The 26,526-nt window shown below is 45.6% G+C and overlaps 1 protein-coding gene and 1 long non-coding RNA gene across 2 annotated transcripts in view; one reads left to right on the top strand and one right to left on the bottom strand.

Annotated features, from left to right (window-relative positions):
- Positions 1-18,009, bottom strand: part of ADCY4 (adenylate cyclase 4) — a 109,264-nt gene extending 91,255 nt beyond the window's left edge. Inside the window, exon 1 of the mRNA XM_073671154.1 lies at positions 17,805-18,009. The gene's annotated coding sequence lies outside the window, so the exon portion shown is untranslated. The remainder of the gene's footprint in view (positions 1-17,804) is intronic.
- Positions 18,010-18,151: 142 nt separating this feature from the next.
- LOC141256225 (uncharacterized) overlaps positions 18,152-26,526 on the top strand; it is a 320,798-nt gene continuing 312,423 nt past the window's right edge. Inside the window, exons 1-3 of the long non-coding RNA XR_012317196.1 lie at positions 18,152-18,458; positions 19,143-19,212; positions 19,969-20,091. This is a non-coding gene — a long non-coding RNA (uncharacterized lncRNA). The remainder of the gene's footprint in view (positions 18,459-19,142; positions 19,213-19,968; positions 20,092-26,526) is intronic.

Genomic DNA, 26,526 nt, shown 5'->3' with positions numbered 1-26,526 from the left:
CCATATTGCATGTAATGTGCAGCTGGCTGTGACTTCCATTGACGTCTATGGGAAGGGAGTCGCCTGTCACCAACAGAGTGCCACATTCTTGGAAACATTTGTGACTGTTGTGGAAGGTCACAGTACGACATCGTCGGGGGTCATTAGATACGACCCCATGATGTCAGAGTAGCCATAACCTTTCATCAATGTGTTTTTGCCAGAAAACACTTTGGTTAGTCACAAAATTTTTGTGCAGCTCAAGGTTGGGCAAAAAATTTACTTTTGCCGTTCTTACGCCAGTTTTTCCCACCTCCGCCATAATTGGAAGACCAGGGGCATGACGCTGCAGCTTGTCTAATTCATGACGAGCCGCGGCTCACACCAGGGCAGAGTCATGGAGTCGGCACACACCAGGGCAGAGTCATGGAGTCAGCACACACCAGGGCTGTGGAGTCGGTGTCCATTTTAGTGGAGTCGGAGTTGGCACACACCAGGGCTGTGGAGTCAGTGTCCATTTTAGTGGAGTCGGAGTTGGCACACACCAGGGCTGTGGAGTCAGTGTCCATTTTAGTGGAGTCGGAGTTGGCACACACCAGGGCTGTGGAGTCGGAGTTGGCACACACCAGGGCTGTGGAGTCGGAGTTGGCACACACCAGGGCTGTGGAGTCGGAGTTGGCACACACCAGGGCTGTGGAGTCAGTGTCCATTTTAGTGGAGTCGGAGTTGGCACACACCAGGGCTGTGGAGTCGGTGTCCATTTTAGTGGAGTCGGAGTTGGCACACACCAGGGCTGTGGAGTTGGTATAAAATGGACCGACTCCTAAAATATAGATTACATTGGTGCAGTAGTTCAATTCAGGGTGTGCTGTAAGTGTTTTCATAAGAATTTGGGAAAGTTATGAAATGTCCTATTCCTGATCTAAGGATCTCTGCTTTTAGTGGAGATGAATCTGTGCAGCGCTTTATGTACACGCTCAGTAGTGAGGCCGTGCTCTGGAGTCCACAGCCCTGGCACAAACGCCAGAAATCTTACTCCAGTCTCTTAATCAAGCAGGTGCCTCTGACTCCAGCCCCCACCCCCCTCCATCATTAAGACCAGCGTGAACATCGTCGGTCTTGATGAATCTTGGCCATAGTGTTTTTCATTTTCTGATCCACAAAAATGTATTTATACAACTTATATTAGTAGTTGGAGGCCCTGCTTCTAGTTGTCAGAGATTGTGTTATCTTATATTTGCTAACTTTCCCAGAACGTTCTGGAGACTCCCGGGAAAATGGAACAGCGCTGCCATGTTTCTTGTTCATAACACCGGGATGCTTTGTCTGATGATGGAGCACCGGTGTCCAGCGCACATTCAGGGAGCATGGAAGTGACATCTGAGAAGGGGCTGGAAAACCTTCCCAAAGGAAATGCTTGCGTGCCACAATCAATTTCCTCCCAGGAGGGCATCCCTGAAAGTATGCATTGTATATGCCACCAGGTGCCATGATGATGCCAGGTGATGGCATTGATGGGTTCAGGGTCATATGAGGATGTAATCATGCAGGAGTGTTGCATTACTCTTATCAGTCCTGATTTTATGTGGCTACCTTTCTGCTAAATAGGCCGGCTGCACGCATGCTGACAAGCTAATCCATGTTGATCACGGCTGCCAAGCATATTTGCTCGATGAAGTAATTTGGGCCAGAGGGTCGGGTGTCATGACTTTTGAGAACTGGGAGTTTTGACTCTGTCATCATAGTGGTTGTCTTGAGGAGTTGCTACCTAATTGTTGTCCTGTTGCCCTGGGGCTTGGTTTTAGTTTGGGTTCTGACAACATTAATACATTTTTTATTTTACAACTGTACCACAAAAAGTCAAAAAAAAAAAAACAGGGTTCACAAGCAAGTCCATAGTAGGTCCTCCATATAGGTACATGAGCTATACAACCACAAGCCTCAAATTTCATGGAAATTTGATAAAAAAATATCTGCATGTTTCACTGGTCATCATACTGTATGTGTGGAGGTATTCGCTAAAAAACATTATTTCTAGGTGAAAACCTCTCAGTACACACCGAGTCCAACAAATCTGCCACAGCACTACATGAAGGCTGTATGTCTCCGTGGTAAAGGAGTCTTGCAGGCTTTGTGTGCATGAGTTTTTATAGTGACATTCATCTGAATGTGGGACTCGCAGAGATCCATACAGATGCCTTGTCTGAGGATGAGGGTATAACATTTATAACATCTCGGTCCTGCCCATGCGCAGTGAAGGTTGGTGGGCTTGCGCTGGCTTCATCCGTGCCCATGCACTAGAAGCTGCAAAACTGTCAAGAGATTTGGGATGGGTTGAAGATGATTTACCATGTTTTCAGGGACATCAGTCAAGTTTTTTTTTTTTTTTTTTTTTTTTTTTTTACATTATCCTACTCCTAATATGACATGCAATGACACCTTTAGAAAGCAAAATAGCAAATGTCACTGCAACTCATGACTAAAAATTCACTGACAGGTTTCTGGTGTCAAGGTTGTTGGTTTTCAATGTCATCATTTTTTGTATTGTGCCATATAGATATACTATTGCTTAAAAGGATCCTGTTAGCATGTTTTTTACATGTGGCAGTAGTTGTATGGCTGTATAGGTATTTGTCCCACCATAAAAATGTTACCTTTTTTGTAGAGATCTAATGTGCTAGTCAAATGGAGCTAAGGCCTCCTTCACACGTCCTGATATTACCGGTACCGGTGCTATCCATGTCCGTGTGCCGCATCAGTATGACACGTACCGGCGCCTGGTAAAAAGCAGTACAGTTCACGCTGTTCTCAGGTGCCAGGTGCTGAAGCCAGCTCTCATCATTGTCACCTGGTCTCCCTGCGATCAGCACAACCAGGCGACGCTGAAGGGAGTTGGAGTCAGCACCTGCTGTGTGTGTATATCGTGTATTAAATAAATAAATGAAAACAGAAATGGTGTGGGGTGCCCCTTCATTTTCCTTACCAGCTGAGGGAAAGCCGATAGCTGGTGGCTGATGTTAATATTCTGGTTTAGGGGCTAATAGCTATAAAGGTTCCCAGGCTATTAAAAACAGCTCACAGCTGTTTGCTTAGCCTTTACTTGTTAGTAAAGGGGTACCCCCCCAAAAAATGATGTGTGGTCCCCCTATTATTGCTAACCAGCAAAGGCTAAACAGACAGCTGTGGGCTGATATTAATAGCCTTGGAGTAAGCCATGGCTATTGCCCCCCCCTCTCAGACTAAAAACAGCCCTCAGCCCCCCCAGGAATGGTGCATCCATAAGTTGTGCCAAATCTGGTGCTTAGCCTTGTCTCTTCCCACTTGCCCTGGTGCGGTGGTTAGTGGGGTAATATTTGTGGGTTTGATGTCAGCTTTGTAATGTCCGCTGACCTCAAGCCCAGGGGTTAATAATGGAAAGGTGTCTATCAGACACCCCCATTACTAACCCCCTGTCTGCCGATAATCCATATGTCCCACGAAAAGCCCAACTCAGATACATGTAGTTGCATTGCTGAGCGGTGACATGATGCGACCGGTCAGCCCTGCATCCAGGATACACTGAGCTGAGCATGAGAACGCAGCTTCAGTGACGAGCGATGACTTCTTATGGATGCCCCATTTCTGGGGCAGCTGAGGGCTGATGTTTTTAGTCTGGGAGGTGTTTTATACAGTACATGGATTCTATGCTAGATTTCTTATGACTGGCACATTGGATCTTTACAAAAAAGTTTTTTTCAGGAAAGCGCCTGTAAATCCACACCACTCCTTTCATATGTAGAAACATGCTGGCAAGTTCCCTTTAAAAATGTTCCATCTGGATGTATCTGGCCACCAATGTTTAGTGCTCGGTTGCGTGTAAGGATATATTCAGACTCTGTCCAGTGGTATTAGACAGCTAATGAGATGTGGGCGCCTTCTCTCCCCCTTGTCACTAATGAGAGGCTTCTGCATAGCATTGCTGGAGGACTTTCATCATGGTTATTGAACCATTCTAGAACCAGTATCTCCCTTGCAGCCGAGCTGTCACACTACACGTCCAGCACACGACTGTCATCCCTGAATCCTAATAAGACCCTTTCTAGTCAACTAACAAGCACTTCAATGAGATGGTAGTGGCACACTTACCGCATGAGTCCGAAACTAGACCCTATTACGAATGCACCCCTGTAGTAGTCTCTTCTATAAATGAACCATTCCGGGAATAAGCTGACACCATTGTGTCACTATGATGCGAGATCATTGTAATAGTGACATTCCAGTTACCGTAGAGCCAAAGCAGAGTTTAACCACAGAAATGCCACAGTAGTTTCCTGCGTCGTGCCCCATTATAAAATCAGTCTTGTGGCTTTTATTTTACATTGAGCACTCTTCATATTGTGCTTTACAAATTAACCTTCAGCGTCTAGATAACAAGCTTCGGAGTATAGACAGTCACTCCTCCAGGCTGGCGAGGAACCACATTGATAGGAGCAGGCATATAATCCCGTGTTCCTAATGCTTTCATCCATTCATTCGCTGGCATTTAGCTTTACGTAGAGAAAATAAAATAGATTTCTAGACAGAGGAGTACTAACACTTTGGGTTGACGTTCATGCTTATAAACAGTGAATAATGGCACAGGAAACTTTGGTATTATTGTTAAAGCTGCAGCTGGTACAAATGCAGACACACAAAATATTGTAATGAAATTCACGAGTAAATAAGGCTTCCTTCCTACTATCATTATCTATATATGACTGAATTCAATTAAACGAGCTGAGCATAACTATTTGAATCTGGATAGCCCCATGCATTATATTGCCTTTTATGCAGTTATGCTCCTCTATATTAAGTTCTATTGAACCCTATTAGGTGGGGAAAATAGTATGATGTCAGTATTCAATGTTAATTTCCAACATTCCTTATTGTTGGTCTTTTAACCCTAAGGCTGTGTGCCCACGATGCGTTTTTTAAGCATTTCTGCAGCGGCAGAAACGCTTAAAAAACGCTTGGTAGAAGGTCTGCCATGGTCCCCAATGATAATCCGCATGTGCTGTGCGCATGCTGCAGAAATTTCCGCTGCGGATTATCATTGCGGAAAAAAAGGCAGCACTACGAATTATTTTGCGGAAGTGCTGCATTTTCGCCGCCATTGACTTGCATTGGAACGCATGGATTCCGCATCACTGCATCTGTAGATGCGGAATCCATGCGTTTCAATGTGCGGATGGCACCCGGGTGTGGAGGAGAGGAGACTCTTCTCTGGACCCGGGTACCATAGAACCTGTGAAAGAAAGAATAAAATAAAAAAATAAATGTTATAATTATCTTCTGACGGCCCCCGCTGCGCTCGTCCTCCCATGCCAGTAGCTTGCGGTGGACTGAAGGACCTGTGCTGACGTCATAGTCATGTGACGGCAGGTCCTTCAGTGTACCGCGATCTGCTGGCAGCCAGGACGGAGCGAAGCAAGACTCCGGGGGCCATCAGAAGGTAAGTATAGATTTATTTTTTTATTTTTAACCATTCTTTGGGGTCACACTATATAAATCCATGCCGTTTGCATGGATTTATATTGTGTGACCAAGTTGACAAGCACTTTCCAAGTGATGCTAAAATCGCTTGGAAAGCGCTTGTCAACCTGCATGCGGAAATGCATGTGAAGAACGCTTCACATCCGCATGTCCCTGGCAGGAAAAATGCATGTACAATCCGCATGTACAATCCACATGCGTTTTTTCTGCCAGGGAGATGCAGAAACGCTCAGGAAAAATCCAGAGCATTTCTGCATCGTGGGCACATAGCCTAAAGGCTATAAATGGTCTGAGTGATGAGGAGAAGAGCTGTCTGTTAGTGATATGTTCACACGTCGCATTTTTTTCTTACATGTTTTTGGCATGAAAAACGCAGCATTTTACTGTCCCAGCAAAGTGAATACAATTTCCAAAATCTCATGCACACGTTGCTTATTTTTTTCTTGCAGGTCCTAAATCTGCAGTGTCAATTCTTTCAGCTTTTTGCAGCATTTTTCACAAATTCTAATGAATGGTGATGCCTGCAGCAAATACTTAACGTGTGCACATGTGCGCACAACGTGCTTCACACTCCGACGAGCTCGACAAGTTTTTTAAGCAGATCCTGGCTCCGGAAACGTCTGCGCTTTTAAAATGCTACAAAAGACATCAGGCGTCTTCTCTTAGTCTTTTTAGGCTCCCCATAGATTATTTATTATTTTTGTTGTGTGTTCTAAGTGGACAATGCCTGAAGAATGGACATGTCACTTCTTTTAACCGCTTGGCGTCTTTTGAAACTTGAAGTGGTGAAAAGACCATTTAAAGATTGAACTGCAAGTCAGTTTGGCATAAAAATGCATATGCTCAATTTATTGAGTATTTTTAGGGCACATTTTCAGGCAGGTTTGACAGCAGATCCACCAGAAAAAGACATCATGTGCACATACCCAGGGGCGGATCTCCCGCCGGTGCAACTACACCGGGGCTCGGCGGTGCAGGGGGGCCCTTGCCGGGTGGCTAATGATGAGGGTAATCTGGCCTGCTTCTCGGAGCCCCAGGCTCCGGGGGGCCCATGACCAGATTGCCCTTATCATATGCGGCGGGCAGGGAGCGATCCCTGCAGCTCCGCTGCTGACAGGAGGAAAATGGCAGCGGAGCTGCAGGGATCCATCCTCACCTCTGCTTCCTGCCCGGCGCTTCCTCCCTTACACAGGCTCGTGCTGTTTAATGACGTCATCATGCAGCGTGGGCCTGTGTCAGGGAGAAAGTTACTGGAGACCAGGAGGATGCTGCAGGGGAGCGGGCTGAGAGGTAAGTTGTGTGTGGTTTTTTTTTTTGTTTGTTTGTTGTTTTTTTTATACTGAAACGCTGGGAGAGGAACAGGAGAATTAGGGGAGGTGGGGGACAGCAATGATGGGGCTGGGGAGGGCAATGATGAGGTTGGGGTGAGCAATGATGGGGATGGGGTGAACAATGATGGGGAGAGCAATGACGGGGCTGGGAAGAGCAATGACGGGGCTGGGGTGAGCAATGACGGGGCTGGGGTGAGCAATGATGGGGCTGGGAAGAGCAATGATGGGGCTGGGGAGAGCAATGACGGGGCTGGTGTGAGGAATGATGGGGCTGGTGTGAGGAATGATGGGGCTGGGAAGAACAATGAGGGTGCTGGAAAGAGCAATGAGGGTGCTGGGGAGAGCAATGCTGGGGTGAGCAATGGTGGGGCTGGGGAGAGCAATGGTGGGGCTGGGGAGAGCAATGGTGGGGATGGGGAGCGCAATGGTGGGGCTGGGGTGAGCAATGGTGGGGCTGGGGTGAGCAATGATGGGGCTGGGAAGAGCAATGGTGGGGATGGGGAGAGCAATGATGAGGATGGTGGGGCTGGGTAGAGCAATGATTGGGCTGAAGAGAGCAATTATGGGGATGAGGAGAGCAATTACAGGGATGGGGAGAGCAATGATGGGGATGGTGGGGCTGGGGAGAGCAATGATGGGGCTGAGGAGAGCAATGGTGGGGATGAGGAGAGCAATGATGAGGATGGTGGGGCTGGAGTGAGCAATGACGGGGCTAGTGTGAGGACTGATGGGGCTGGGAAGAGCAATGATGGGGCTGGGAAGAGCAATGCTGGGGTGAGCAATGATGGAGCTGGGAAGAGCAATGATGGGGCTGGGGTGAGCAATGATGGGGCTGGGAAGAGCAATGATGGGGCTGGGAAGAGCAATGATCCGGCTGGGGTGAGCAATGGTGGGGATGGGAAGAGCAATGGTGGGGATGGGGAGAGCAATTATGGGGATGGGGAGAGCAATGATGGGGATGGTGGGGCTGGGGAGAGCAGTGATGGGGCTGGGGAGAGCAATGATGGGGCTGGGGAGAGCAATGATGGGGCTGGGGAGAGAAATGGTGGGGATGGGGAGAGCAATGACGAGGATGGTGGGGATGGAGAAAGCAATTATGGGGGTGCTGGGAGAGAGCAATGACGGGGGTGCTGGGAGAGAGCAATGATGGGGGTGCTGTGAGAGAACAATGATGGGGGGTTTCACTTTGCTTGTACTGTAAAACCTTGTATATTTTCCTTGTGCACATAGCCTTACAGTTAATTGGGTAGAGTCAGAGACTGAATAATTTATATTATTGGCCGGTGGAGATTATAGTTAATGGGGCGCACAGTGTTGCTTATCACTTTATATTTTGATTACTAAGTGGCTAATAGTATATTAATGGGGGGGGTACATATCTGTAGTCAGGGGCGCAGTGCGGGGGGAGATACCTGTATGTATACAATATATGTGACCTTGTTATTTTCTAGGCTGAAGATCATCGTGACAAGACCAGACATGGCTGGGAAATGTCGACATGAAGGTCTGACCAGATGGAGAAGGAGCAGCAGAAACCGACTCTGATCAGATGAGACGTCAGCGGTAAGTGCTGTGTATCTGCACTGTATGACTTGGAGAGATAATGTTATCTGTAAAATCTCTTAGGCTGCTTTCTCACATTTGTGTGAAATGTCCGTGTGCTGCCAGATTTTTTTATCGGATGGTCCACGGACTTGTAGAGTTTTATAGATCCATTCACACAGGAGAACAAGGAGAATTAGGGGAGGTGGGGGACAGCAACGATGGGGCTGGGGAGGGCAATGATGAGGTTGGGGTGAGCAATGATGGGGATGGGGTGAACAATGATGGGGAGAGCAATGACGGGGCTGGGAAGAGCAATGACGGGGCTGGGAAGAGCAATGACGGGGCTGGGGTGAGCAATGACGGGGCTGGGAAGAGCAATGACGGGGCTGGGGTGAGCAATGATGGGGCTGGGGAGAGCAATGACAGGGCTGGGGAGAGCAATGACGGGGCTGGTTTGATGAATGATGGGGCTGGGAAGAGCAATGAGGGTGCTGGGAAGAGCAATGAGGGTGCTGGGAAGAGCAATGATGGTGCTGGGAAGAGCAATGATGGTGCTGGGGAGAGCAATGCTGGGGTGAGCAATGATAGAGCTGGGAAGAGCAATGGTGGGGCTGGGAAGAGCAATGATGGGGCTGGGGAGAGCAATGGTGGGGATGGGGAGCGCAATGGTGGGGCTGGGGTGAGCAGTGATGGGGCTGGGAAGAGCAACGGTGGGGATGGGGAGAGCAATGATGAGGATGATGGGGCTGGGAAGAGCAATGGTGGGGATGGGGAGAGCAATGATGAGGATGGTGGGGCTGGGAAGAGCAATGATGGGGCTGGGGAGAGCAATGGTGGGGATGGGGAGCGCAATGGTGGGGCTGGGGTGAGCAGTGATGGGGCTGGGAAGAGCAACGGTGGGGATGGGGAGAGCAATGATGAGGATGATGGGGCTGGGAAGAGCAATGGTGGGGATGGGGAGAGCAATGATGAGGATGGTGGGGCTGGGTAGAGCAATGATGGGGCTGAAGAGAGCAATTATGGGGATGAGGAGAGCAATTACAGGGATGGGGAGAGCAATGATGGGGATGGTGGGGCTGGGGAGAGCAATGATGGGGCTGAGGAGAGCAATGGTGGGGATGAGGAGAGCAATGATGAGGATGGTGGGGCTGGAGTGAGCAATGACGGGGCTAGTGTGAGGAATGATAGGGCTGGGAAGAGCAATGATGGGGCTGGGAAGAGCAATGATGGGGCTGGGAAGAGCAATGCTGGGGTGAGCAATGATGGAGCTGGGGTGAGCAATGATGGGGCTGGGGTGAGCAATGATGGGGCTGGGGTGAGCAATGATGGGGCTGGGAAGAGCAATGATGGGGCTGGGAAGAGCAATGGTGGGGATGGGAAGAGCAATGGTGGGATGGGGAGAGCAATTATGGGATGGGGAGAGCAATGATGGGGATGGTGGGGCTGGGGAGAGCAATGATGGGGCTGGGGAGAGCAATGGTGGGGATGGGGAGAGCAATGACGAGGATGGTGGGGATGGAGAAAGCAATTACGGGGGTGCTTGGAGAAAGCAATTAGGGGGTGCTGGGAGAGAGCAATGATGGGAGTGCTGGGAGAGAGCAATGATGGGGGTGCTGTGAGAGAACAATGATGGGGGTTTCACTTTGCTTGTACTGTAAAACCTTGTATATTTTCCTTGTGCACATAGCCTTACAGTTAATTGGGGAGAGTCACAGAGACTGAATAATTTATATTATTGGCCGGTGGAGATTATAGTTAATGGGGCGCACAGTGTTGCTTATCACTTTATATTTTGATTACTAAGTGGCTAATAGTATATTAATGGGGGGGGGGGGTACATACCTGTAGTCAGGGGCGCAGTGCAGGGGAGACACCTGTATGTATACTATATATGTGACCTTGTTATTTTCTAGGCTGAAGATCATCGTGACAAGACAAGACATGGCTGGGAGATGTCGACATGAAGGTCCGACCAGATGGAGAAGGAGCAGCAGAAACCGACTCTGATCAGATGAGACGTCAGCGGTAAGTGCCTGGATGTAAATATTATTCTGTATCTGCACTGTGTGACTTGGAGAGATAATGTTATCTGTAAAATCCCTTAGGCTGCTTTCTCACATTTGTGTGAAATGTCCGTGTGCTGCCAGATTTTTTTATCGGATGGTTCACGGACTTGTAGAGTTTTATAGATCTATTCACACATCCATGAAAATCACAGATCAGAATGAGATCTGTGAGGGTCAGAGAATGTCCTGTTCTGATCTGATTTTGAGGATTAGACTAGGACATGCTCAATGCGTCTGTAAAAGCGGGCAGCACACCGACACTGTACACAGATGCAGGAATGTAGCTTTATTATGTATAGCACAGTCCCTTAGTATATAGTGTACTCGCTTATTATGTTATTATACAAACGCTTTCCGTACTAAACTATACCCACGTGTGGCCGAGACGCAAAAGAATCACACTTATGCGTCTCGGCCACACGTTATTCACTTATTATGTATAGCGCCATCCATAGTTATATAGTTTCATCTTTTATTATGTATAACACCCTCCCTTATTACGTACCATACTCTCTAGTTATACACTGCTCAAAAAATAAAGGGAACACTCAAATAACACGTCTTAGATCTGAATGAATGAAATATTCTCATTGAATATTTTGTTCTGTACAAAGTTGAATGTGCTGACAACAAAATCACACAAAAATCATCAATGGAAATCAAATTTATTAACCAATGGAGGCCTGGATTTGGAGTCACCCCCAAAATTAAAGTGGAAAAACACACTACAGGCTGATCCAACTTTGATGTAATGTCCTTAAAACAAGTAAAAATGAGGCTCAGTATTGGGTGTGGGCATGCTCCTGATGAGGTTGCGGTTGGTCTCCTGTGGGATCTCCTCCCAGATGTGGACTAAAGCATCCGGCCAACTCCTGGACAGTCTGTGGTGCAACGTGACGTTGGTGGATGGAGCGAGACATGATGTCCCAGATGTGCTCAATCGGATTCAGGTCTGGGGAACGGGCGGGCCAGTCCATAGCTTCAATGCCTTCATCTTGCAGGAACTGTTGACACACTCCAGCCACATGAGGTCTGGCATTGTCCTGCATTAGGAGGAACCCAGGGCCAACCGCACCAGCATATGGTCTTACAAGGGGTCTGAGGATCTCATCTCGGTACCTAATGGCAGTCAGGCTACCTCTGGCGAGCACATGGAGGGCTGTGCGGCCCTCCAAAGAAATGCCACCCCACACCATTACTGACCCACTGCCAAACCATTCATGCTGAAGGATGTTGCAGGCAGCAGATCGCTCTCCACGGCGTCTCCAGACTCTGTCATGTCTGTCACATGTGCTCAGTGTGAATTTGCTTTCATCTGTGAAGAGCACAGGGCGCCAGTGGTGACTTTGCCAATCCTGGTGTTCTGTGGCAAATGCAAAGCGTCCTGCATGGTGTTGGGCTGTGAGCACAACCCCCATCTGTGGACGTCAGGCCCTCATACCACCCTCATGGAGTCGGTTTCTAACCGTCTGTGCAGACTCATGCACATTTGTAGCCTGCTGGAGGTCATTTTGCAGGGCTCTGGCAGTGCTCCTCCTGTTCCTCCTTGCACAAAGGCGGAGGCAATGGTCCTGCTGCTGGGTTGTTGCCCTCCTACGGCCCCCTCCACGTCTCCTGGTGTACTGGCCTGTCTCCTAGTAGCGCCTCCAGCCTCTGGACACTACGCTGACAGACACAGCAAACCTTCTTGCCACAGCTCGCATTGCTGTGCCATCCTGGATGAGCTGCACTACCTGAGAAACTTCTGTGGGTTGTAGAGTCCGTCTCATGCTACCACGAGTGTGAAAGCACAACCAACCTTCAAAAGTGACCAAAACATCAGCCAGAAAGCATTGGTACTGAGATGTGGTCTGTGGTCCCCACCTGCAGAACCACTCCTTTATTGAGGGTGTCTTGATGATTGCCAATAATTTCCATCTATTGTCTATTCCATTTGCGCAACAGCATGTGAAATTGATTGTCAATCAGTGTTGCTTCCTAAGTGGACAGTTTGATTTCACAGAAGTTTGATTTACTTGGAGTTATATTCTGTTGTTTAAGTGTTTCCTTTATTTTTTTGAGCAGTGTATATGGCTCTTATTATATAGCTTCTTCTGCTGTTATGTACAGTGCTGTCCCTTACATAGCATGTTCTTGTTATTTTTGTCAGTCACAGCGCCCTCTTTTATTACAGTCGTCTCTTGTTAGATAGAAAATGACTGCTGATGGAGCAGCCGGTGACCAGAAGACCAGTCCATCAGCTCCTCCATCAGAAAAGAACTTTCCCATGCTCCATCAGCCATCATTGCATTATATATCTAACAAGAGAGTACGCTATGTAATAAAGAACAGGGCTCTATAGGTAATCCAATATGTAAGGGACGGTGCTGTACATAACAAGAGAGGGCACTGTGTAATAAGGGACGGCAATATACATATAAAAGGAGGCTATATAAGAGGTATATATGTGTGTGTGTGGCTATATATACATCTGTAGCTTTGTCGCCATAAAAGGTGGGGGGCCCAGACACATTTCTTGCACAGGGGCCCCAAGAAGTCAATGTCCGCCCCTGCACATACCCATAGTGTATGTGCACTCAAAGATTTTTAGGAGCTTTTATTGAGCCAGGTCCACTTGAAAAATAACCCAAAGACTCTTCCTTTTCATTTCTATTGTAAAACCATTTCATTATTTACATGTCCAGTGTTATGAGTGTTTTTTCCACTTCAGGCTTTGAAAAATGCCTGGTGGTAAAAAAAAAAACCATGTCAATGGAAGCTTACGCCTGATGGGATTCATTCCAAACTAGGCACTGTCCAATCAAAAGGCTGTAAGAAACACTACAGGAAAAACTTCCAAAATGCTTGGAAAACTCTTCAAAACCACTTCAGGAAGCTAAAAACTCCCAGAAGAAGGAGCTTTTCCTGAAGCAGATCCACCTGAAAACACACAATTTTTGAACGCTTCAAAAATCTCTGTGCGCACATAACCTAAAGGTGCATTTACATAAGCAGATTTCTGCCCATAACCAGTATATTGATTGATTATAAGAGTTGATCGGTTCTTGTTTATTGTCCCGTTTCCACAGGCCGATACAAGCTGTATGGGAACAGTTGTTAATGCAATCGTTCTGTCCACATACAGTGTACATATTGTTAGTAACATATCCCCTCATTTCATGATGTGATATGCTGTCGACAAAGATGATATTTAGTATTCAATGAGCTTTTAGCAGATTTGTTGGCTGATCAGCAGAATATTTACAAGGGATAATGGTTGGGAACGAGCATTTAAACAGAATGCTTGTTTGCCGATTGTTGGACTTTGTAAAAGAGCCTATAGTTGGCCAAATACATTAGATAGTGTTTGGCTGACACCTATATCTACCCCCATACACATGCGTGCTTAACTCGCCCAAGTGTGCATGTGTTCTGAATGGAAAGATGGTGGTAAGCTACTGCCATATAACTTTAGCATTGACTTATGTTCGTTGGAGCAACCGAAAAGGGCATTGAAAAAGAGCAGCCTGTGTTACATTTGATGGTCACTTAATGCCACCAAAATAGTCTAGCTCAGCCGACATTAAAGTGATTGTCCAAGACTGAACAACTGATGACCTATCCGACGCAATATGATCAACTAACTACATTACAGACCAAAAGTTTGGACACACCTTCTCATTTAAAGATTTTTCTGTATTTTCATGACTATGAAAATTGTACATTCACACTGAAGGCATCAAAACTATGAAATAACACATGTGGAATTATATACTTAACAAAAAAGTGTGAAACAACTGAAAATATGTCTTGAAACTCATGAAGAGAATGCCAAGAGTGTGCAAAGCAGTCATCAAAGCAAAAGGTGGCTACTTTGAAGAACCTAGAATATAAGACATATTTTCAGTTGTTTCACACTTTTTTTGTTAAGTATATAATTCCACATGTGTTAATTCATAGTTTTGATGCCTTCAGTGTGAATGTACAATTTTCATAGTCATGAAAATACAGAAAAATCTTTAAATGAGAAGGTGTGTCCAAACTTTTGATCTGTACTGTATATGAGATTTGTGGGGGCTGACACCTCCGCTGATCACCTGATATCTGCTCGGTAGTGGCCAAATGTAAGCAATGTATATAGTGAAACACTTCAACTCCGTGCATTGTTTAGTAGCCTACTGCATTTTATCTTCCATTCACTTGAATAGGAGGTAAGGTGCGGTATCCGGCAACAGCTACTCAATGACATAGAAACCTATGGTGTCCTAGCTGCAACATCAGATACGCTGATTGGTGGGATGATGGGTGTCAGCTGCAATAGATCTCATATCGCTGACTTATCCTTTGGATCGCTCATCATTTGTTCAGTGTCATACAAACCCTTTAATCTAAGGCATATGGCCTGCTTTGTTCTGAAGGGAGGGTGAAGGTTCTGCGGGTGACCAGGTGAAAGAACAACCCACTCAACAGCTTATATGGATGGGGTTGGTAAGAAGAATTCTTAAAGTGACGCAACTGTTTTGATTTATTTAGGCTTTTCCATTTATGACAATGGAAAACGGTATAAACTCTCTGCTTATGTTTGGAAACCATTTCAGTTATTGAATAATTAATTTAAATGAACACTCAATGTTATACTAAAATACTGATGACTGATGATGGATTATTCTATAAAGCTAAATGATTCCTAAAAGCTAGCGCGCCAGCTCTGATATGATGCAAAAAATGGAAAGCATAGCGTGTCAGTTCTGTTTACTCTGACATCATTTACAGTATCTCCCAATCAATATCCCGCAATGTGTGTTTCTGCTGCCTAGGAAACTAACGGGCTATCATACAAGGTCTGGTTTTCCAAAGTTATCAGTGATGTAACACAGAATACTCTCTCCTTCATCTATGGCGCCCACAAAATCCATTCCCTCAGCACATGATCCTGAATCAGACTCTTGTTCTCTTTTCCCTAATTCAAGCGTGCCTTTATTTTTAATGCTAGCGTTCCACAGTCTTTATCCTTGAAAACAACTATTTTACAGACACATGTATAATATACAACACCATGAAACTGATCCACTCTGAGACCTAAACAAATTGTGAATCATTTACGGGGCATTATGTAAAACATACTGTAGCAGAGTCTAGAAATCAATGAAACTATCTGTGCTGAGGTCCCCGTGAGCCTTCGGTGTGATCTGATGAATCCATTTTATCATTTCTGCTCCTGATGCAACCCATCATTTAGCTCCTTGTTCAATTTCACACACACTGCCGGATTCTTTATGCTACCTCTAAGGTAATTTGGTCTTCTAACCCAATTTCCGTCTCTTTTATCATCTGCTGGCCTACTTTCTGTGGAAAGGAGAGCTTCGAAAGCTTGTATTCTATATCATGTAAGATAATCTTTACCATTTTATTTTCACCATCCTATGGGCATAAAGTCAATAAAGTTTTCATAATTGTCACGGTTTCTCTGCAAACATGTTCTGTTTAATATGTATGACTATATAACATTCACATGATGATTTTGTAGAATTGACCACAGGCATTAGATTTTAACAGCAGATATGTGTCTGTGGTGGCAGACAAAAAATAATTGGAGAGGCTGAATATCACTAATAAGCAGCACCTGAAGAGTTTTGCAAACAATTGTCTACTCTCTGTATTGGACTATGGATTTAGCTGAATTTGGCATGGAGGAGTCAGTTGGTGCACACAGCGTTTTTTCAGGAACATTCTGCTCCAAAAACCGCCTGAAAAGTGCTATCTAAACGCTCGAAAGAATGTACATAATGTTTCCATCTAAAATTACTTGCTGTTCATATATTCAAGTCTTCTGAGCATCTTTGAACCACTTAAGGTTTCTAACGATGCCAGTAAAGCAGTAAAAGAAGTGAGCAGGCCATTCTCCACGCAGTAAAAGAAGTGAGCAGGCCATTCTCCACGCAGTAAAAGAAGTGAGCAGGCCATTCTCCACGCAGTAAAAGAAGTGAGCAGGCCATTCTCCACGCAGTAAAAGAAGTGAGCAGGCCATTCTCCAAGCAGTAAAAGAAGTGAGCAGGCCATTCTCCAAGCAGTAAAAGAAGTGAGCAGGCCATTCTCCAAGCAGTAAAAGAAGTGAGCAGGCCATTCTCCACGCAGTAAAAGAAGTGAGCAGGCCATTCTCCAAGCAGTAAAAGAAGTGAGCAGGCCATTCTCCAAGCAGTAAAAGAAGTGAGCAGGCCATTCTCGAGGCATTTTCTCCTCAGAAAACACTCTATACTTTATAAGGAAGTCAGTGGGAAGGCTGGGAACACGCCTGAGCGTCTTTTGGAGTATTTTGCCAGCGTTTCTGCTTGGAAAAATCAGTAGAGAATTCTTCATTGTTGAATGGAGTTAATGACAAAGTCCAGAAAACAAAAGACACCCCAAAAGCACTGGAAAAACGCTAAAAAAGCAACATGTGGTCAAAAATGTGGGAAAAAAATGGTAAAAAAGACGCAGGAAACAAAACACCAGGGTTTCCTAAAGTGTCTTCCTCTTGAAAAATTCAATGGATTTGTCTGCTTGAAAAAGATGTGTGCACATACCCTAAAAAACGTCAAACCATTACCAGATAGCAGAGATATTTTTTTAGATATTTTCTCATGTATTTTTCTGAAAATCATACTGAATACTTTGCCGCTGAGGCACAAGGCAGATATGCATTTTAATTTTATTCTGACACCTTATAACAGGAGACGGGCTTTGAATGACACATGCATTAAGCGTTTAGAAACATTGTCAAGTACACAAATATTTGCCACATGTGTGATATTCCTGATCCACTATGAGACATTATTATATATATTTCAGATGGCTGAGACAGAAACTGAACAACCCTTGTAGTGTCAGAAAGACTTTCAAGCATCAGTGTAAACCAACAACCCAGAAAGCTGCTAGAACAGAAGGACTCCTTAGCTTCTCTAGTGCTCGGTAGTTAGTAACTGTTGCAGAGCACATGCTCACAAATGGAGCAGCACAGGAGGACAGGAGGTGAGATCTACTGAGAAATCTGTAGATCCTTACAAACTTCAGCCTTTACCTGGCTTCACCATCATAACCCTGCCCTTTCTTTTGTTTTTCATACCTTTAATTTATATAGCTCCAACATATTCCAAATACTTTACAATCAAGCTGAGAAAACAACAACCAAAGTGAAGTGAAAGGAACAAGACAACATAATGTAATGCAGAGGCTGTTTGCAGGAACCTACAATCTAATTACACTTCATCCCTACTACAGGTCTGTCCTATTTAGGACAGAAGCTAATCAATTGCCATTCTATGAAATACAATCCACAGCCCAAATGAATCCTCATTCCCTCAAACACCACAGAGCTTCATTAGTTTCCAACACCTCTTCCCCACTCCCTTCTCACCAGTTAGGAGCTGCCAGCCCTTGTCCTCCCAGCATCAGCTTGGTCCCTCACACCAGCTAGATAATAGATCTCAGTCAGATGCTTTTCTTTCTCCTTCCCTCTCTTCCGAGATTGCCTCCAGGTTGCCTCTAGACTGAGTCTTCAAAGCTGAGAGTCCCTCCCTAATCCTCATCCCTCCTTCTGCCTTCCTAAACCTTCTCGCTCACATTGCTCTGGGTGGCAACTCTCTTTTCCTTTTCTTTATGTCTCCTAATGTTGACTGTATGTCTCAGTTTGTGTGTCCCTGACAGTCTCTTTGTTTCCCTTCCTTGCTTTGCCAGCCCCCCTTCCCTTCCACGGCTAATTAGTTGTCATTAGCAGAGTTTATTAGTATTTTCCATCTTTGTTTCTTGTTGTCTGATGTCTGACCCACCCTGTGGTTTCCTGTGTATCCTTTAACTCTTCCTGCTGTGCCGTCCTAGAGAACACTAATATTCCAGGTTCAATCCTTTGCAATCAAGGCTCGGTTGATCTACCTCCATCGCGTTTTGAGGTCCAATCTGCTATTTCTGTGCTGACTGACGCCTTCTTCCTGTCTCACATCACAATCTGTTCCAGTGCTGACAGATACCTTCATCCTGCCGAGCACTTTCTACGCTATCTGCTTGTAAACAGGTCATTTTTCTTAATTGTAGTTTTCTACTTCTCCAAATATATTTTGCCTTTACTAAAGTTTTATCAACATTTCCGGACACAGTTGAGCTCTCTTTACATTTTACTATGTGAGCCTGTTGAGCATATCCACAAAGAAAGCTCAATGTGCATACACCAAACTCAGCCATAGGTCCCTATTGACCCAACAAAGGCCAAAAAGTGTCCTTTTCGCCTAGTCTGTGCCACCATACCGTTTTTTCACTATATAGGAAAGCCCATCTTTCTTCTCCAGGAATATTAATGTCACTTTCTGCTATTTTAACACTAGTTCTATTGCTGGCTACAACCAGGCATTGGCGTAGCAAAACAGAAAAGCACAAATAATAATTATATTGTTTTGTCAGCACACAATGTCAGCGGATGTGCTACAGCTGGTATGGCAGGAGAACATTGTGTCAAAATGACGCCAGTCATGTAATGCCATTAAAGGAAAAAAAAATCGGTTGCAAAACTGGCCAAGTAATGGTTATGAAACCTTTTTTTCTAGCAGAAAAAGGGTTAAAAGAGGCCATTTTTAAAGTGCAATGCAGCTAAGTGTGTCTGGTGATGTGCTTCCGAGTAATTAAGGTGTGATGCTGTGCAGGCCCCTCAATAGGAATCCATAATTATCTTCCTATCTGTGGCATTTGATTTTGTTTTAATTAGATGCCATGAACAGCAGAAGACATAAAGGCAGGCAGGAAACCACAGAGAGAGAAAGCAGAGACTCAGACAGGTAAGAGGAGGATGAATGGGGAAGCACAGGTATAACATGGAGGATTAGAGGGCTGAGAACATCAGAGATTGACTGCTCTCGGTGTATCTCCTAGAAGTGATACCTTTAATGGCTGACAAACAGAAAAGCAATGATGTTACAAAGCCAGCTTTCCATGTAGATATCTTACCTTTGTAACCTCATCTCTTTTATTTGTTAGCCATTAAAAAGTATCATATCTACAAGATGATTATTATTTTGTTTCTCTAACAATCAATCTTTTTCAATCTGGTTAACACAGTACCAAAATCTCTTTTTCTGAGAACTTCTAGTCATGCATGAGCCTGGGATGGAGATGGGGCACACAGGCAGAGGTGCGAGCTGATGATCACACGCATGTAGTGATGACACAGTGGTGGCACAGCGCCACAAGATGCAGCCAATTTATCTCTGCTGATTTTTAATTACCAGATTCATTTGGAAACGAGCCCAAAGGAGAATGACAGCAGCTCCCTGTCTTTCTGCTATCTCCCGTCTATTCTCTCCTCAGTGTCCTCCTTCCACTGTCTTGTCTCGGCTCGCTTGTCCACTGTTCCCAGAACTATTTGCACTTGAGTTTGTCTGTTTGCCCGTCTCCATTACACATCTGAAGCGCCTTCTCCGTCCTATTTCCTCTTCTCCAATCCCTGCCTCTTTCTATTTGTTAGGTCGGATAATTTTAGGATTACCTGTCATGGAGAATAAGACTATTCTTCACTCTTCACCATCTCTCTCCAGGTTTGCCGCTTGCTCTCTCACCTACGCAGGACGGAAGGAGTCAGCCTGGATTCAGAACTTTACGTGAGGGTGTCAGAAAAATCATCTGCTGTACACCTGAGAGGCCGAGGCCTATGGAATGAGGTAAAACCAGTCACTGCTTTAGAGAAGACAGACTATAGCGCCTCTCTGGTATCTATTTTTAACCCTTTGTCAGACAAAAAGAATTCATGAAAAGGTCAGCAGTTGTGGTGAGGCAACAAGGAACTATGAGTGTTGGGTTACCACAGATTACTGCTTCAATGATGTAGATAGAGCTTGTTGTTGTGCGGAGTTAACCCCTTTCGATCTGCAGCATATCTTGAAGACACCAGTGGATTCTGTATACAAACCAGAGGGCAATACTCTTATAGGAAAACATATTGCCTTTACGCTTTTTACATGTACACGTATCAATTGTAAAGAAATCAAGCATGGGCTGGATTTTGGTTACTGATCAAATACAATGTGACATTGTTTGGGAAACATTAGGCTAATACATGACGGGAATAATTTAATTACATGTCTTTGTTTTGTCTACGGTCACAAAACATTTCGTAGTATTTACTGTACATGTTCCTTCCATACCCATGATATAAAGAAATGGAAAATAGGCAGATTTCAGTTCTAGTTAGTGACATGTTAAGACGGTTAACTTAGAATAGCATAGAATAATGTGAATTGGAGGAGAGTAAAAGATGAATAAATTCTGGATGATGAACATTGTATCTTTAATTTAAGGTACGTGTGTGTATTCTGCTCTGAAGACATTCACTATATCAAAAATCATAACATTTAACAATAGGCGCTTGTATTAAAAGTACTCTATGGTCTTCAAATTATACTATATATCATTACCTTTAAGTTTTTAGAAAGGTAGCCAGCCATACACCTAAGAAAGAAGTCTGCTGAATATTCATTTGTCCGACAGCTAATTCTGCTGAACACCCATACACCTGCACACTTGGCATGTGTTGTTAGCAGGCAGAGGAGAATAAGCTGCTGCCACCGCTGGCGGCGCCTTAACTCCTATGAAAACAAAGGATAACATGTGTTGCTATCCAACTTGGCCAGCCATTGTTTTCACCAACATCATTGGTGGAGAGTTGGAGCAAACTCATACACTCTAGGTATTCAGCAGGTTCCGAAGAAATCGGCAGGTTCTATCGACATTCATCCAATGTATATGGCCAGCTTTAGGCCTAAGTAATAAACAAGCAGAGATCACATAGTACAGCTCAGTGTCACTGTGTAATGAAAGTCTGAGATAGTCTGAAATCATCTCATCTTGGTTTAAGCGTCTGCTATTTATTCTTCATACAATAAATTGCAGCGCTGCGTGTGCAGATTAATTGCTATGTATCAGCTGTATACATTTCCATTTCTTTAAATTACAGAATTATGATATTCTGCTAACTGATGTTAGTCTTTACATCCTACATAATCCTCCCACTTCCATCTCCAAGACTTCTCTCGTGCTGCTCCAGTTTTCTGGAATGCACTACCTCTGAAGATCTGATAAATATGTAGCCCCCACAAATTTTAAGCGTGCTTTAAAAACACATCTCTTTAGACTGGCTTATCACCTCTTCACTAATCAAACTCTTCCCGATTTCCCCTTTCTGATTATTCCTCAGAATCTGGTCCCTCTTATTAATCTGTCTCCACATCCTCCATGCACCCAATAGCACTTAGTAACTGTACTGAGGACACGTTTACATGTTCAGTATTTGGTCAGTATTTTACATCACTATTTGTAAGGGGTGAAAAATAATAATAATCTGTTGTTGTTTTTTTTGTTGTTTTTTTAATATAGATATAAAAAAAAATATTATTTAATAATCTTTATATTTATATAGCGCCAACATATTCCGCAGCGCTTTACAATTCAGACATTTTAAAGACATCATGGGCACTGTCCCCGTTGGGGCTCACAATCTACATTCCCTAGGGCAGAGGTCCCCAACCGCCGGTCCGCGGACCAGGACCGGGCCGTTGGGGTTTTTCAGCCGGTCCGCGGCGCCGCTGACCAGGGCCGGCGTCAGCACCCGGCGCACCCGGGCAAATGCCGGGGCTCTGAGCAGGCAGAGGGGCCCACTGGCGGTCGCACACCCCGCTGGGCTATGGGCGGAGGAGAGCGGTGTCAGCGCCCGCCCTTCTCCGCAGCTTGCTCAGGGCCCCGGCAGCCCGATACTTAACTCTCCCCGTGCCTCCGCAGATCAGCTGTCTTCCTGCTCTGCGCTCCCTGTGACGTCTCAGGTCAGAGGGCGCGGTGACGTCTTTACACCGCGCCCTCCCCTGAGCCGTCACAGGGAGCGCTGAGCGAGAAGAAACGACAACGCTGGAGTTCGGAGCCGAGCAGCGAGCGGCGGGCAGCAGGTAGCAGGTGAGGAGAAGGGAGGTGAGTATTTGATTTTTTTTTTTTTTTTAATGTATGGAGGCATGGGGCAGTATAAAGAGGGGAGGGGGGGGCATCCTGCTTGGGGCATTATAAAGAGGAGGGGTGACAGCCTGCATGGGGCATTATAAGGTGGGGAACAGCCTGCATGGGGCATTATAAAGAGGGGGGGATTCCTGCTTGGGGCATTATAATGAGGAGGGGTGACAGCCTGCATGGGGCATTATAAGGTGGGGACCAGCCTGCATGGGGCATTATAAAGAGGGGGGGATTCCTGCTTGGGGCATTATAATGAGGAGGGGTGACAGCCTGCATGGGGCATTATAAGGTGGGGACCAGCCTGCATGGGGCATTATAAGGTGGGGAACAACCTGCACGGGGCATTATAAAGAGAGGGGGGGACATCCTGCATGGGGCATTATAAAGAGGAGGGGTGACAGCCTGCATGGGGCAGTATAAAGAGGAGGGGTGACAGCCTGCATGGGGCAGTATAAAGAGGAGGGGTGACAGCCTGCATGGAGCATTATAAAGAGGAGGGGTGACAGCCTGCATGGAGCATTATAAAGAGGAGGGGTGACAGCCTGCATGGGGCATTATAAAGAGGGGGGGTGACAGCCTGCATGGGGCAGTATAAAGAGGAGGGGTGACAGCCTGCATGGGGCAGTATAAAGAGGAGGGGTGACAGCCTGCATGGGGCATTATAAAGAGGGGGGGCAGCCTGTATGGGGCATTATGTGGGGGGTAACAGCCTGCATGGAGCATTAAAAGGGGGGGGCCTGTATGGGGCATTATGTGGGGGGGAACAGCCTGCATGGAGCATTATAAGGGGGGGGGGCAGCCTGTATGGGGCATTATGTGGGGGTAACAGCCTGCATGGAGCATTAAAAGGGAGGGGCCTGTATGGGGCATTATGTGGGGGGTAACAGCCTGCATGGAGCATTATAAGGGGGGGACAGCCTGTATGGGGCATTATGTGAGGGGTAACAGCCTGCATGCAGCATTATATGGGGACCGGTATCCTGTATGGAGCGTTATATGGGGGCCAGTATCCTGTATGGAGCGTTATATGGGGGCCAGTATTCTGTATGGAGCCTTATATGGGGGCCAGTATTCCGTATGGGGTCTTATATGGGGGCCAGTATTCCGTATGGGGCCTTATATGGGGGCAAGTATTCCGTATGGGGCCTTATATGGGGGCAAGTATTCCGTATGGGGCCTTATATGGGGGCAAGTATTCCGCATGGGGCCTTATATGGGGGCAAGTATTCCGTATGGGGCCTTATATGGGGGCAAGTATTCCGTATGGGGCCTTATATGGGGGCCAGTATTCCGTATGAAGCGTTATATGGGGGCCAGTATTCCGTATGGGCGTTATATGGGGACCAGTATTCCGTATGGAGCCTTATATGGGGGCCACTATTCTGTGTGGAGCGATTCACCGGTTTCTGAGCTATTGTAGAATTTACAATAGATATCACTCATGAAGTGAAATCTTTGCATTGTACTATATATATATATTTCTCCGCCGTATCTCTGCATCATGAATCATGGTATGTGTTAAAGGGGCCCACTGAGACTCTTTCGCCCGGGGCCCAGAAAAACCTGGAGCCGGCCCTGCCGCTGACAGCTAGCTCCGCGGCCCTGCGCCTGGTCAGAACTCGCTCTGTGTGGATTTATAATGTTTTCTGCCATAGCCGTGACAGCTCGCAGCTCCCGGCAGAGAACATTATGCAGGACGGGGTGGGGCGTCGGGCGGGTCTTAGTGACGCAGCCCTCCACAGCACAGCATGGTACCTGTTGTACGTCACGGGGCGGGTCTTAGTGACGCGGCCCTCCTGCACAGCATGGTGTGTTCCTGACGGGGTGGGGCGGCAGGCTCTCCTCACTGACACGCCCCCGGCAGAACATGTTATGTGGGGCGTGCTGGGGCAGCAGACTGGCTTCAGTGACGCGGCTCCCGGTACCGGTGTTCAGTGTGTAGCGCTGCTAAGCAGCAGCGCTGTATACACTGACGCTCAATGTACAATGCTGCTACTTAGCAGCGCTGTACACCGAGGTCCCGCCAGCATCCTCCCCATACAGCTCCACCCCTCCATAACCCCACCCCCATATGACCAAAGCCCCGCCCCCACCCCCACCGGGCCATGGAAAACTGGTCTTGCTTAAAGCCGGTCCCTGGTGCAAAAAAGGTTGGGGACCTCTGCCCTAGGGAATGTAGATTGTGAGCCCCAACGGGGGCCTTTGGAGTGTGGGAGGAAACCGGAGAACCCGGAGGAAACCCACACAAACATGGCGAGAACATACAAACTCCTTGCAGATGTTGTCCTTGGTGGGATTTGAACCCAGGACCCCAGCACTGCAAGGCAACAGTGCTAACCACTGAGCCATCGTGCTGCCCTAAAATGCTGAAGTGGTGCAGTACTGTGGTAGTAGTATGCATTATAAGCGATGATATGATCACAGGTTTAAGTCCCATAAAAGTAAAAAAAAAAAAAAAGTTTTAAAAAATATATAAAAGTTGGAATTTCCCCTTCCTGTTATGCCATTAAAGATAAAGAAATGTAAAAAAATTAAACATGTTTGGAATCTCCACGCCTGTAAAATACCCAATCTATAAAAATATAACATTAATTAACCCAACTAGTAAACAGCATATTGTGGAAAAAAAAAAAAAATACAAATGTGGTTTTTCGATTGCACCGCATAAAATACAATAAGAAGTGGTCAAAACATCATATCTACACCAAAATGGTGTCAATAAAAATGTCTGAAAAATTATCGAAAAATAAAAATGATACGGGTCTCAGAACATGGCGACAGAATCAAAAACTTTTTTTCTACGAATATCCACAAGTTTTTTCGCCACTTAAAAAAAAAAAATAATACACGTTTAGTATTGCTGTAATAATGCAAACCTGGAGAATATTATATTTTACCATACAATAAATTCTGAAAAACGAAACCCCAAAAAACTCTTGGGGAATTGCGTTTTTTTTGCACAATTTCACCAGACTTGAAATTATTTTCTTATTTTCCAGTACACTATGTGGTAAAATGAATGGTGTCATTCAAAACTACAACTCATCCTGCAAAAAGTAAGCCCTCATACGGCTACTTATTGGAAGATCTTGGAAGAAAGGGAGCGAAAAGCTAAAGCTATCCACTTGGAAGAATCTTGGAAGAAGGGGAACAAAAAACAAAAGCGCAAAATACTAAAAAAAAATTGGCAGGAAGGATAAATGGATAAACACCTAAAACCTAGCGTGATAGCCAAAAATGTATTCCTAGAGGATGCCTTTTTCTCATCATACCTGAAGAATTATGCTTACTTGGCATGGTTGTTCCACAACGAGGTGTAGAGCTGCTCCCTGAATATTAATGGATGGCACACCAGCGAACTACTGGCAGCCTCAGGGTTTTCTGTAATGGTGGGGAATGCAATAAAAACATATTTCACTTTATAAGCAGAGTAGGTAGTGAAGGGACAGAAGGTTATTCCTTAGCTCTGGAGGCTACAGCGGTGAATAGAGTTATGTGAGTGCATGTATATGTATTATATTCACGTCAATAGTCAAAATGCACTTTTCCTGGACTAGACTGGGTTATGCCAGCTGAAAGTGGCTCTGCATAGACGAATGGACAATTTATGCAGCATTACAAACTGGAGGAATATGGTGCACACAGCATATTAGGGAGATGTTAACTAGAATGTTAGCTTTACAATAATAACATGGAGACATATAGGCGGGGTTCACATGGGGCGCTCATAGCATTACAGCTTGTGAAGACCACCTTACATCTCCGAATACTTCCCTGTTTACTCTGCCGCAGAGTACAGACTGTTCCGAAGTTCAAAGCACCCGGCTGATGGATAGAAGGAGACCTGTGGGGAAATGGAATTCCCTCCATTGTTCTCCAATCTCCTGTTCTGCTGCCCATCTGGCTAGGAAGAGCAATTTTCTGTGGTTGCAGTTTCATTATTATATTCTGTAAAATTGGTGGAGAATTTAAAGTAGTTCTTGTCGCAGCCCCAAGCGTGCAGCATGTTGATATTTCGATATATACCTACCTCTGCAAGCTGAAGAAGGCTGGATTGTCAGTGATAAAAGCGCACAATAAAATCATTTTCGTCCTGTGAGTCT

This window comes from Phyllobates terribilis, unplaced genomic scaffold, assembly GCF_046119375.1.
Source record: "Phyllobates terribilis strain yellow unplaced genomic scaffold, ASM4611937v1 Scaffold_1__5_contigs__length_1240528914, whole genome shotgun sequence".
In the NCBI taxonomy this organism is placed as follows: Eukaryota; Metazoa; Chordata; class Amphibia; order Anura; family Dendrobatidae; genus Phyllobates; species Phyllobates terribilis.
This window is presented reverse-complemented; position numbering and strand designations above follow the sequence as displayed.